This window comes from Thermobia domestica, chromosome 17, assembly GCF_964235325.1.
Source record: "Thermobia domestica chromosome 17, izTheDome1.hap1.1, whole genome shotgun sequence".
NCBI classification, from domain to species: domain Eukaryota; kingdom Metazoa; phylum Arthropoda; class Insecta; order Zygentoma; family Lepismatidae; genus Thermobia; species Thermobia domestica.
In genome coordinates, this window is record NC_137470.1 from 56,706,094 (window position 1) to 56,721,468 (window position 15,375).

Consider the following 15,375-nt stretch of genomic DNA (forward strand, 5'->3'; position numbering starts at 1 on the left):
AGTCGTGATTTAAGACCAGTTAATATGAAAGGCGAGATTGGTGTTCAGTGCGAGATCGAATGAGCGGAAATTGAACGACAAATTTTTGAGATTACTGTGCCATCTCAAGATCAGTTAAGGGGACTTAGACAATTCTTCGAATGTACGGACCGTGTAGATGTACCAAAGAATTCTGAGGGTACTAAAGAACTGTGTCATTTAGATAATCCGAGTTTTTCGTCTGCTGATCCAAGAACCACTTGGGAACAAGGTGGTGCGAGTGCAATGCCATCTAATGGAAATGAGGAAGATTGACCAGTAGTTAATCCAGTGGTTGATATGGGATATTTGGTTGATGATAGGCAGGATGTTAAGTCAAATGCGAAGGTTGAGGAAAAAGAAGTTGTCTCTTTTCATGAGGATTCTATTATAGAAGGAGATTGTGTTCAAACATCAATCAAGAAAAAGATGTGAAAAAGGAAGAAAAGGAAGTCAAAGCAGACAATAAAGGAAAATGGTTCGCAAACGGTGGAATGTATTGCGGCGGTCCAAAACGATGTAGTTGATAGTGATTCTACTACTTCAGACATTGATGTAGAACAAACAAAGAACTTTCTGGATTTAATAAAGAAAAATGAAAAACAGTTTTCGGTTCCGGATAATATTGAAGTTTCGAAAGTTGGTTCCGAGGATAATAATAATAATATTAATTTAGGGAATTCGCATGATTTGGATTGTTGCGATGATCCAGAAATTTTGGAGTTCGTCAGTGAATTGCGTTCGAGCTTTTCAGAAGTTATAAATGATAAAATCTGTTGTATTAAAGACTTTGAAGCCAAATTTTACCTCAAAGAAGAAAAACCTTTCAAAGAAACTCATTTTCCGGTAGCGAAAAATAAGGAAAAAATTTCTATGATTGTATAGAATATCTTGTATCACAGGGTATTCTAGTAGAAGTGGATAACTCAAATTGCGGTAGCAGCTGTTTCTTGGTAAAAAATAAATGGTACACATCGTATTGTAGGGAATTTTGTAATGCTAACAAGCTGGTATGTGACGATGTGTTTCCTTCGCCTAATTTGAAGGAATGCTTGGCTAGTTTAGCGGAGAAGCGTTGTTTTTTCTCGATCGACTGGACCAAAGCGTATTTCCAAATCCCCCTTCATAAAAACCCTAGAGAGATAACTACGATTGTTACTCCTCTTGGAAGTTATCAATATACTCGAGTACCAGTTGGTATAAAGACCGGCACTTGTATTTTGGCTTGAGCAATGGAGAAAATATTGGGTGATTTAAAAGATCAAGGCATAAGGATTTATTTCGGTAATCTTCTGGTAACGACAGATACCTTAGAAGAACATAAGAGGGTACTTAAATTAATGCTAGAAAGATTAAGGAAACATGAAGTTACTGTTTCACCAGATAAAAAGTATTTTCTTTAGGACAAATATTAAATATATGGGATTCTTAGCAGATGGGGAAACAATTGAGCTCGATCCATCTAGAATTACAGCAATTAAGAATATCCCTCCTCCTTGTAATAGACGTGGGGTTTCGAAAATCTGTGGTCCTTTTTTCATATTACGGGAGGTTTGCTAGTGGGTTGCAAGAAATTATGAAACCTATTAGTGAATTGAAATCGCCTAAAAACCTTTTGTTTGGACACATGGACACCAGAAATATTAAATAAATTGAAGGAGTTATTGATTGAAAATGTAGTCTTGAAGACTCCTGAGCTATCGAAGAAGATTTTTGTCCATATTGATGGGTCAGGGAAAGCGATCAGAGACCTAGTGTCACAATTATATCAGTATAATAACTTGGCCCCAATCGCGTTCTGTAGTAAAAAATTAACGGAAGCGGACCGTCATAGAATTATCTATGAAATAGAATTTATTAGTTTGGTAAAAACAATTTATAAACTCCGGCACTATCTTGTCAATGACTTCGTGGTGTTCACGGATAATAACGCTCTTTCCTGGATACTTGGAAATTTGAAGAGACTCCTTAAATATGGACCTTTAGTTGAAACTCTTCGCCAATTTAATTTCACGGTTAAACATATTAGATCCTATGGAAACATAGTTGCAAATTTTCTAACACGTTGCTATGATCCCTATGAGTTTGTGCAAGTAGACGGTCCAGTTGGTCTTGCTATTGTGAGGAAAAATTAAAACTAGCTAATAGTTGGAATCTTCATCTCGTAAAGGAACCAATTGAGGTTTTGCAGAGAGAAGACGAAGAATTAAGAAATATTATGGAAATGATTGAAAAGGGAGAGATCGTTAGAAATTATATTATGAATAAAGGAATTTTGATGAAGAAAAGCAAAGCTTTAACTTTTCGATATAAAATAGTAATAACTCAAAATTTGCAGAAATTAATAATGGAATATTTTGATGACATACATTTGATCGGGGGACACCCAAAGATTTTCAGTACGCTAAAAAAGTTGATGCGTCGTTATACATGGGGGACTATAGTAGAAGATGTAAAGAATACGTAAAAACGTGTCCTAAATGTCAGCTAGTGAAAGATAATAATCAAAAGAAAATGGGACCTTTAATTTCTAAATTTGCAACCAGAGTCTTTGAGAACATAATGATAGACATAATTGGTTCTCTCCCTGCTTCCAATGAATATAGTTTTATCCTAATTGTAGTGGATAATGCTTCACAGTATGTTTTTCTTGAGAAATTAAGGAAATTAAGTTCACAATCAATTTGTAATCACCTTCTTAAAGTTTTCAGTAGACTTGGCATCCCAGAGTGAATTTCTACTCATAATGCTTCCGTCTTTGTATCAAACTATTTTAAAATATTCGTTTTGGCTTGGGTAACGAGCATATTAGAATAAGCCCGTACAATGCTGAGGCAAACATTTTGGAGAGATTCGTGAAAACCTTAAAATATTCTCTTCGTGCTTATTGTTCTGATAACCAAATCAGCTGGTCGCGGTTCATTCCCGAGCTGCAGTTCATTCTTAACCTATGTGAACATTCTGGGTTAAAGTCAATACCATACGAGCTATTTTATGGACATCCAATTAACACCCCACTTGAATCTCGATGGAAGATTAATAATCCAGAAATTATGAATCTTAATAATACCGAAATTTGGAATCGAGCTCTAGTCAATATGGAAAAAGTCTTGGATGAATAGAAGGAAATTATTTTCTAAAATAAGAGATCCAGTTGTTGTAAAAGTTGATGATCAGGTTTTGATCAAATCTCACATTAAATCTTCTTTGTCTGAGAAGATAACGAGGTCATTGAGCGTGAAGTGGGAAGGTCCGACATTATTAGAAAATTTTTAACTCCAAATACTGTGCTGGTCTGTGATTTGGAGAATTCGAGGGACTCCAGAAGAGTTCATGTTTCTGAACTTAAGAAATATTTTCCAAGAAAAAATGAAAACTCAGATAACAACTGACTTCCGGAAGGCTATTGATTTGTAGTAGAATCATTGCGATGTAATTTAATTACTATGCTTGGATAAAACTGATTATAAGTGTATTTGTATGATTTGTGAAGTTCTTTGTAAAATATTTTAGTGTGTTTGAAAATTTTTTACCTTTAAAATTTGTGAAAAGTTAACATTAATGTAAAATAGGAATAATTTTAAATTGTTTTGCGCAAAACAATGAAAAAAATTAAATGAAATTTCAAGTTAATTGAAAAGAAATAAATTTAAAAGATTAAAATTTTAACGTGTAAAAATTTTAAATTATGTCTAAATTCATTTGAAAAAAAATTGAAGACTGGAAAAACGAAATTGTATATATATATATTAACAACCTAAATACTGTGATTGTGCCTATTAAGCCAGGGATGTAAACTAAGTGCACAGTATTTGTTGCTTCTACTCACTATCCAAAGTAAGTAGGAAACTAGAAACTTCTTCTATCTCCACCAACCTAAGAAACTTAGGATTTTATGTTGAATGACATGCAAAGCGATATAATTAAAACATGAGAAAGTTAATCTTTAGAGAATTCATTTATTCACTTATTGTTTTATAGTAGAGTCTTAGTAGTAGGATGTTTGTCTGTGTTATTAAGTAAAATAGTAAATTCGCATTGCATCGAACTATCTATGAATTGGTCAAAGAATGAATATCAGAGATGTTATTTAGCATACCTTTGATGAACGAGGTTTGGACTGTAGACTTCGAAGTTCGTCGCCCAGTGGATGGATGTCCACTGGAACTCGGTTCGATGTTGATCTCAATAATGGCTCATTGAGACTATTCCAAGAATAAAACTCCTTGGAGACTGTTCTATGGATACTGCTAACAACTGCTCCTCTACGAGTCTCCCAGAACTGATCATAGAGACTCCCTGAGACTGATCCTCCTTCACTCATCCATCACTGATCCTCCACTGATCCTGATTCCCTCAAACATTAGGTTTTTATCGTCATTCTCGTGATGACGAATTCTGTTGTTGTTTATTGCTTATCTTGACGTTTCCCATCTCTGAGCCGAAATTGTGCTTATTCACAATTTCTGCATTTTCTTTCATTGACCAAATTCTGTAGACAGCTTATGTTTGCGATATTTCCACTTTTACCTAATTTCAGTTATGTGTCTGTGTTTACAAAATTTTCACAACGTTTGACATTTATATATTTCATATTTGTTTTGTTATTATTGTGACACTGCAGACTAGTGTCTTTCTTCTTGATGAAACAACAGGCATCAGCAATGCCTACTGATGATATAACATGTCTGCTACTTGATTACAGCATTTTAGAATAATAAACAAAACATTGTCATAATTCTCTCTTTAAACCAATTAACGAAATTAATAAATTTTAAATCTTTACATTTTCTATAATTTTGAAGTGTCGTGAAGCGCATACTGCAACACGCCCCTACTTTAAACTAAGGCATCTCCGATGCCGACTAGATCTTTGTAAAAGATCGGCTTTCGGAGAACTCCCTGTATATGAAATTTCAACATTGTTAATTAGTATGAAAATTTTAAAAAATAATTATTTTGAAATAGAAAGCCAAATTATTGTTAAAACACAAAAACAAGAATTAATGATATTAATTTTGATGAATTTTCTTTTTCCTGATTTCTTTTCCAAAAGTTCATTTAGTTTTTTTTTCACTTACAAATTCACCTCTGTCTGATAACAGCATACTCATCTGCTTGATAACAGCATGTGTCTGCCATCTATTGACAAAACACAACACTATTTGAACTTTGTTCGCTGTTGACACAATAATGAATGTTTCTAACCTAAGTCCTTTCTTAGGAAAATTGAAACAGCTCTATTCATATTCACACTATATATATATACACACTATAGTATTTGTTTAAACACTTTCACTATGGATTTCCATTTAAATTCAGCACAACACTAAAACACAAACATAAACAGCATTCTTTTTTCCGCAACCTTGACACAAATTGATTACCATGGTTGGCAACACAATGTCAATCTCGAGTCAACGCTTTTATGCAAAACTGTTGAACTCAGCAAAAACTTCATCTCTCTCTCTCCTCCTTCTGCAATTTCCGCTCGACCTTGACTCAATTACATATTCACTCTACGTGTAAAGCGTCTTTCTGATACAGAATTGTCTACGTGCACTCACTATTACAGTTCTATTGTATGATAAAATATCATCCTGATACTGTGCTCAACCAATTCATAGTTCAAATGCAAATTAAGTGTAAATCTAAATATATTACCTTTTTTTTTCAATGAAGTGTGTAAATTACGTGATGTTTAATTTCGTGTGTGAACGCGTTATATATATATTATATTTTTTTTTCAACATCCTTTATTGTGTTATAGATCACCTCTACTTTTAATGGTGAGTACTCTACTATTTTATTAATTACTTTGCCAAATTTAAACATTATTTATAATACTCTACATGTTACATCTTACAAATATTTTAATTTCTATTATTAATTATGTTCCGTAACCGATTGTTTTTATTTATTCCTATTATTAAATTATTTATTTATCACAATTCACTGCACATAAAACGTATTTACAGATTCGGGGAATTATACTGAAGCAGACTCATATTTCCATGAATCTGGGATCTAGGCCTTTGTTGTTTCTTGCGGCCATACTCGCAAGATCATCTTATAAATCCGTTTTATACACAGCTACTTTAACTATTTATTTACTTCCATTACTACTATTTATTTATTTAAAAAAATTATTTACTTTAAAACTCCCTTCTTCTCCATACTCAAAAATCTTATTTATTTATAAAACTTGTCAAAATCGGTATAATAATCAACTTAAATCGATATCTCGATATTATATTGATAATAAATAGTACATTAATTGTACTTCATACTTGTCTATTTCTAGATCTTGACTCAAACGTCTTTAGTTACTGGCCTTGTAACCCAAAAACTATCTAAGCCATTGTCACATTCAGGTATAATTAATATAATAATAAATCAATCATAATAATTTTGATAATAATTAATCATAATAATCTTAATAATAATTAATAATAATATAATAATACAGTAATGTTAACTAGCGCTAAATAATAATAATTAATTAAATCATTCCTTGCCAAATGGCCTAAACGTTGAAACGAACGCTTTGATCAGTTTATAAACATGATACTATACTTCGTCTCATAGTGTGCTATATCTCTTAAGGGTATCTAAATCGACTGCATATAGCGTAGTCCTATATCCCCTAAAAATCTTATTCAGTAAGCTTATTTCTTTATTATAGCTATCTCTAGAGCTCTATATCTTAACTAGTATTTATCTTCAATGCTTACTCATATATTTATCTAGCTAGCTTCTTTTTTTTCATTAACATTACTATAATATAATAATCATAATTCTGATAATATAATAATCATAATAATACTTAATAATCAATAGTTAATAATTAATAATCGTCCAATCCAGTCATAATAAAATATTTCAAGATTAATTAAAATCTTGCCTTGTCAAATCCATAATATTATGTCTATTATTCTATATACTATTAAATTAGCTATCTATTTCTCTATTATCTTTTAATTATTTTCCTTCTCTTTTTCCTCTTTCCTCAATTTAAATGCATGTGGTCAGTATAATTTTTTACCTTTCCTTATCCTAGGAACTTAACTATTCTAACTTAATTGCTAGATAGCAAGTCTATTTTCTATTCTTAATTTTCTTAACACTTATGTTCTTAACATCTAACTTATTTCTAATCCTACAATCCAATTACAAAAAACAAAAAAAAAGAAATTCAAAATTTTGATCTTCCTAGTACTCGACTAAATAGGTAAGACTCACTAAAAAAAAAATTCACCGCTTTGCGGAACGACAAGTGGGTATCCAATTCCTTTCTGTACCGCCTTAATGTCGCTGAAGACTTATGTGTTCCTACTAATTTTCGTGAGAGGTTTGGCGCACTCCCAGTTCAACGTCACGAAAATGTGATTTCTAACCTACCTAGCTTTTCCTACAAAGAATGTCCTAATTACATTGAATCTATTTACTATAACTTTTAAACCTAAACACCATACATTTAAATTTCATCGATCCATTTTTTTCATTCTTTCTTGCCTTTTCTCCTTATATTTACTAATATTTACTACTATATTCTTATTCTTCTATTTTCTTTTTTCTTCCAGATAGCTACCTAAAAATTATCCTTCATGACCAAGTTATTTAATCCTATTTATTACTCTTTTAAAAAAAATTCTTATTACCTTAGTAATATATTATTTACTATGTCTTGAAGACATTTCTGTTTATTTACTTTTATTTTAACTTCTAATGTTTACTTCCTTATTTTAACTTCATTTTATTTTAATCTTACCCAAAATTACTTATTTAAATTTTCCTAAAACTACAATAATATACAAATCCTCAACCTTATTATCTATATAACCATAATAATTATTCTTACTGACTAAACTAAATATAATTATTATTCTTAAACTACTTATAATTACACTAACTATAAATTTAATTAACTACTTATATCTATATATATACCTGACTCCTATATTATAAACTTACAACTATAATTAATATTCACTATATACATACTACTGGCTATGCTCCATTTCTAATATTTTACATAACGCCGCTTCTTTCTTTCCAAGAAGAAATTAGCAAACGCTGCCGTATCCAACATTATCGTTTCTCTAGATACAATTAGCTTCGACTTTTTCTCAAGTGAGCTAAAAGTCCCTATCACATCAGCAATTTGAATTGCGTCCGTGCATTCGTATGTCTTTTTGAACTTCTCGAGCCATGTGTTGACCCTAGCCTGGTCGACACATTCCCTAAATATCCCACATATTTGATATGACAGGCCATTTAACTTCAACCCAAAGAACGTAGCGTTCTTTAAGCTTAAAGATACCTCTACCACACCTGATATCACCGACAAGAAATGCCTGCGATACCCTAACTCAATTAACCTATTCACATCAAAATCCTTTCTCTGAAAGGTCACCATGTACCACTTTTGATACTTCCACCTTTGACTCTTTTCCTGAATTACTTCCTCTTTTCTGTCAGAATATGTAGGCCCGTACTCACTAAAACTTCTCAAGACACCTAAGTCTAACTTATAATATCTACTGTCCGTAAATATTGATGCTGGTTTGCCATCATCCTTAAGAACCGGATAATGATCCTTATGATTATTTTCTAATGATAACATGGCTCTACCTTATTTCTACAATTATCAGTACGGGTGGGTGGTGTGGGATTAATTTTAACTATTACTCACTGAAATACTTAACTTATGGAAAATTACTTCACTTAACGCATGTCCTTACTTAGCGTGCAAGAGGTCTAATTAACTAAGATACTGGGAATCGAACTCCTAAGCATCTGCACCATGACAACAAAATACTGTTCTCTAAAGATTAACATTATCAAGTTTTAATTCAATCTCCTTTCGCATTATAATTAGTAAGTAAGTCATAATACGCTCCCGCAAGGAGGTTGAAATGGTGGAGGCGACCTTTGGTTCGATTTCCGGGAGGTCTACTGTTTAATAAGTTTAGTAACCCATTAGTGATAAAGTAAAAAGTGACTCTAGGTTTGATCCCTGGATCAGTATTATGTTGTCATGGTGCAGATGCTTAGGAGTTCGATTCCCAGTATCTTAGTTAATTAGACCTCTTGCACGCTAAGTAAGGACATGCGTTAGGTGAAGTAATTTTCCATAAATTAAGTATTTCAGTAAGTAATAGTTAAAATTAATCCCACACCACCCACCCGTACTGATAATTGTAGAAATAAGGTAGAGCCATGTTATCATTAGAAAATAATCATAAGGATCATTATCCGGTTCTTAAGGATGATGGCAAACCAGCATCAATATTTACGGACAGTAGATATTATAAGTTAGACTTAGGTGTCTTGAGAAGTTTTAGTGAGTACGGGCCTACATATTCTGACAGAAAAGAGGAAGTAATTCAGGAAAAGAGTCAAAGGTGGAAGTATCAAAAGTGGTACATGGTGACCTTTCAGAGAAAGGATTTTGATGTGAATAGGTTAATTGAGTTAGGGTATCGCAGGCATTTCTTGTCGGTGATATCAGGTGTGGTAGAAGTATCTTTAAGCTTAAAGAACGCTACGTTCTTTGGGTTGAAGTTAAATGGCCTGTCATATCAAATATGTGGGATATTTAGGGAATGTGTCGACCAGGCTAGGGTCAACACATGGCTCGAGAAGTTCAAAAAGACATACGAATGCACGGACGCAATTCAAATTGCTGATGTGATAGGGACTTTTAGCTCACTTGAGAAAAAGTCGAAGCTAATTGTATCTAGAGAAACGATAATGTTGGATACGGCAGCGTTTGCTAATTTCTTCTTGGAAAGAAAGAAGCGGCGTTATGTAAAATATTAGAAATGGAGCATAGCCAGTAGTATGTATATAGTGAATATTAATTATAGTTGTAAGGTTATAATATAGGAGTCGGGTATATATAGATATAAGTAGTTAATTAAAATTATAGTTAGTGTAATTATAAGTAGTTTAAGAATAAGAATTATATTTAGTTTAGTCAGTAAGAATTATTATTATGGTTATATAGATAATAAGGTTGAGGATTTGTATATTATTGTAGTTTTAGGAAAACTTAAATAAGTAATTTTGGGTAAGATTAAAATAAAATGAAGTTAAAATAAGGAAGTAAACATTAGAAGTTAAAATAAAAGTAAATAAACAGAAATGTCTTCAAGACATAGGAAATAATACATTACTAAGGTAATAAGAATTTTTTTTTAAAAAAAGTAATAAATAGGATTAAATAGCTAGGTCATGAAGGATAATTTTTAGGTAGCTATCGGGAAAAAAAAAGAAAAATAGAAGAATAAGAATATAGTAGTAAATATTAGTAAATAAGTAAATAAAGGCAAGAAAGAATAAAAAAAAATGGATCGATGAAATTTAAATGTATAGTGATTAGGTTTAAAAGTCATAGTAAATAGATTCAATGTAATTAGGACATTCTTTATAGGAAAACCTAGGAAGGTTAGAAATCACATTTTCGTGACGTTGAACTGGGAGTGCGCCAAACCTCTCACGAAAATTAGTAGGAACACATAAGTCTTCGGCGACATTAAGGCGGTACAGAAAGGAATTGGATACCCACTTGTCGTTCCGCAAAGCGGTGAATTTTTTTTTTTAGTGAGTCTTACCTAGTTAGTCGAGTACTAGGAAGATCAAAATTTTGAATTTTTTTTTTTTTTGTAATTGGATTGTAGGATTAGAAATAAGTTAGATGTTAAGAACATAAGTGTTAAGAAAATTAAGAATAGAAAATAGACTTGCTATCTAGCAATTAAGTTAGAATAGTTAAGTTCATAGGATAAGGAAAGGTAAATTATACTGATCACATGCATTTAAATTAAGGAATGAGAAAATGAGATGGAAAGATCTGGAAAGAGGAAAAGAGAAGGAAAATAAGTAAAATAAAGAAATAGATAGCTAATTTAATAGTATATAGATTAATAAACAGAATATTATGGATTTGACAAGGCAAGATTTTAATTAATCTTGAAATATTTTATTATTAGCAATGGATTTGACGATTATTATTATGATTATTGATTATTATGATTATTATGAGTATTAAGTATTATTATGATTATTATCATTTAGTAATGTTAATGAAAAAAAAAGAAGCTAGCTAGATAAATATATGAGTAAGCATTGAGGATAAATACTAGTTAAGATATAGAGCTCTAGAGATAGCTATAATAAAGAAATAAGCTTACTAAATAAGATTTTCAGGGGATATAGGACTACGCTATATGCAGTCGATTTAGATACCCTTAAATAGATATAGCACACTATGAGACGAAGTATAGTATCATGTTTATAAACTGATCAAAGCGTTCGTTTCAACGTTTAGGCCATTTGGCAAGAAATGATTTAATTAATTATTATTATTTAGCGCTAGTTAACATTACTGTATTATTATATTATTATTAATTATTATTAAGATTATTATGATTAATTATTATCAAAATTATTATGATTGATTTATTATTATATTAATTATATCTGAATGTGACAATGGCTTAGATAGTTTTTGGGTTACAAGGCCAGTAACTAAAGACGTTTGAGTCAAGATCTAGAAATAGACAAGTATGAAGTACAATTAATGTACTATTTATTATCAATATAATATCGAGATATCGATTTAAGTTGATTATTATACCGATTTTGACAAGTTTTATAAATAAATAAGATTTTTGAGTATGGAGAAGAAGGGAGTTTTAAAGTAAATAATTTTTTTTAAATAAATAAATAGTAGTAAAAAAAGTAAATAAATGGAGAAAGTAACTGTATATAAAACGGGTTTACATGATGGCTTGCGAGTATGGCCGCAAGACAACAACAAAGGCCTAGATCCCAGATTCATGGAAATATGAGTCTGCTTCAGTATAATTCCCCGAATCTGTAAATACGTTTTATGTGCAGTGAATTGTGATAAATAAGTAATTTAGTAATAGGAATAAATAAAAACAATCGGTTACGGAACATAATTAATAATAGAAATTAAAATATTTGTAAAATGTAACATGTAGAGTATTATAAATAATGTTTAAATTTGGCAAAGTAATTAATAAAATAGTAGAGTACTCACCATCAAAAGTAGAGGTGATCTATAACACAATAAAGGATGTTGAAAAAAAAAGTAATATATATATAACGCGTTCACACACGAAATTAAACATCACGTAATTTACACACTTCATTGAAAAAAAAAGGGTAATATATTTAGATTTACACATAATTTGCATTTGAACTATGAATTCGTTGATCAAAGTATCAGGATGATATTTTATCATACAATAGAACTGTAATAGTGAGTGCACGTAGACAATTCTGTATCAGAAAGACGCTTTACACGTAGAGTGAATATGTAATTAAGTCAAGGTCGAGCGGAAATTGCAGAAGGAGGAGAGAGAGAGATGAAGTTTTTGCTGAGTTCAACAGTTTTTGCATAAAAGCGTTGACTCGAGATTGACATTGTGTTGCCAACCATGGTAATCAATTTGTGTCAAGGTTGCGGAAAACAGAATGCTGTTTATGTTTGTGTTTTAGTGTTGTGCTGAATTTAAATGGAAATCCATAGTGAAAGTGTTTAAACAAATACTATAGTGTGTGTATATATATAGTGTGAATATGAATAGAGCTGTTTCAATTTTCCTAAGAAAGGACTTAGGTTAGAAACATTCATTATTGTGTCGACAGCGAACAAAGGTCAAATAGTGTTGTGTTTTGTCAATAGATGGCAGACACATGCTGTTATCAAGCAGATGCAGTATGCTGTTATCAGACAGAGGTGAATTTGTAAGTGAAAAAAAAAAAACTAAATGAACTTTTGGAAAAGAAATCAGGAAAAAGAAAATTCATCAAAATTAATATCATTAATTCTTGTTTTTGTGTTTTAACAATAATTTGGCTTTCGATTTCAAAATAAATTATTTTTAAAATTTTCATATTAATTAACAATGTTGAAATTTCATATACAGGGAGTTCTCCGAAAGCCGATCTTTTACAAAGATCTAGTCGGCATCGGAGATGCCTTAGTTTAAAGTAGGGGCGTGTTGCAGTATGCGCTTCACGACACTTCAAAATTATAGAAAATGTAAAGATTTAAAATTTATTAATTTCATTAATTGGTTTAAAGAGAGAATTATGACAATGTTTTGTTTATTATTCTAAAATGCTGTAATCAAGTAGCAGACATGTTATATCATCAGTAGGCATTGCTGATGCCTGTTGTTTCATCAAGAAGAAAGACACTAGTCTGCAGTGTCACAATAATAACAAAACAAATATGAAATATATAAATGTCAAACGTTGTGAAAATTTTGTAAACACAGACACATAACTGAAATTAGGTAAAAGTGGAAATATTGCAAACATAAGCTGTCTACAGAATTTGGTCAATGAAAGAAAATGCAGAAATTGAGAATAAGCACAATTTCGGCTCAGAGATGGGAAACGTCAGAATAAGCAATAAACAACAACAGAATTCGTCATCACGAGAATGACGATAAAAACCTAATGTTTGAGGGAGTGAAGGATGAGTGAAGGATGAGTGAAGGATCAGTGAAGGATCAGTGAAGGATCAGTGAAGGAGGATCAGTCTCAGGTAGTCTCTATGATCATTTCCGGGAGACCCGTAGAGGAGCAGTTGTTAGCAGTATCCATAGAACAGTCTCCAAGGAGTTTTATTCTTGGAATAGTCTCAATGAGCCATTATTGAGATCAACATCGAACCGAGTTCCAGTGGACATCCATCCACTGGGCGACGAACTTCGAAGTCTACAGTCCAAACCTCGTTCATCAAAGGTATGCTAAATAACATCTCTGATATTCATTCTTTGACCAATTCATAGATAGTTCTATGCAATGCGAATTTCCTATTTTACTTAATAACACAGACAAACATCCTACTACTAAAACTCTACTATAAAACAATAAGTAAATAAATGAGTTCATTAAAGATTAACTTTATTATGTTTTAATTATATCGCTTCGCATGTCATTCAATATAAAATCCTAAGTTTCTTAGGTTGGTGGAGATAGAAGAAGTTTCTAGTTTCCTACTTACTTTGGATAGTGAGTAGAAGCAACAAATACTGTGCACTTAGTTTACATCCCTGGCTTAATAGGCACAAGCACAGTATTTATGTTGTCATGGTGGAGATGCTGGGTATGAAGTACAATACCAGCATTTCAACCTCCTTGCGGGAGCGTATTATGACTTACTTACTAATTATAATTCGAAAGGAGATTGAATTAAAACATTATAAAATTAATCTTTAGAGAATTCATTTATTCACTTATTGTTTTATAGTAGAGTTTTAGTAGTAGGATGTTTGTCTGTGTTATTAAGTAAAATAGTAAATTCGCATTGCATCGAACTATCTATGAATTGGTCAAAGAATGAATATCAGAGATGTTATTTAGCATACCTTTGATGAACGAGGTTTGGACTGTAGACTTCGAAGTTCGTCGCCCAGTGGATGGATGTCCACTGGAACTCGGTTCGATGTTGATCTCAATAAGGGCTCATTGAGACTATTCCAAGAATAAAACTCCTTGGAGACTGTTCTATGGATACTGCTAACAACTGCTCCTCTACGAGTCTCCCAGAACTGATCATAGAGACTCCCTGAGACTGATCCTCCTTCACTCATCCATCACTGATCCTCCACTGATCCTGATTCCCTCAAACATTAGGTTTTTATCGTCATTCTCGTGATGATGAATTCTGTTGTTGTTTATTGCTTATCTTGACGTTTCCCATCTCTGAGCCGAAATTGTGCTTATTCACAATTTCTGCATTTTCTTTCATTGACCAAATTCTGTAGACAGCTTATGTTTGCGATATTTCCACTTTTACCTCATTTCAGTTATGTGTCTGTGTTTACAAAATTTTCACAACGTTTGACATTTATATATTTCATATTTGTTTTGTTATTATTGTGACACTGCAGACTAGTGTCTTGCTTCTTGATGAAACAACAGGCATCAGCAATGCCTACTGATGATATAACATGTCTGCTACTTGATTACAGCATTTTAGAATAATAAACAAAACATTGTCATAATTCTCTCTTTAAACCAATTAACGAAATTAATAAATTTTAAATCTTTACATTTTCTATAATTTTGAAGTGTCGTGAAGCGCATACTGCAACAATATATATATATATATATATATATATATATATATATATATATATATATATGGAATAATTATAAATAATCACAAATGCGTCTTTATATTATACTTTTTTTATGAGTTTTCCAGCTTACATGTTGCCCATTCCAAGTTTGTGACAGAAAAATTCTGCAGGAATTTTATCCATCAAGGGTGGAAGATTTGTGGCGAAGGTGACATTAATTTCC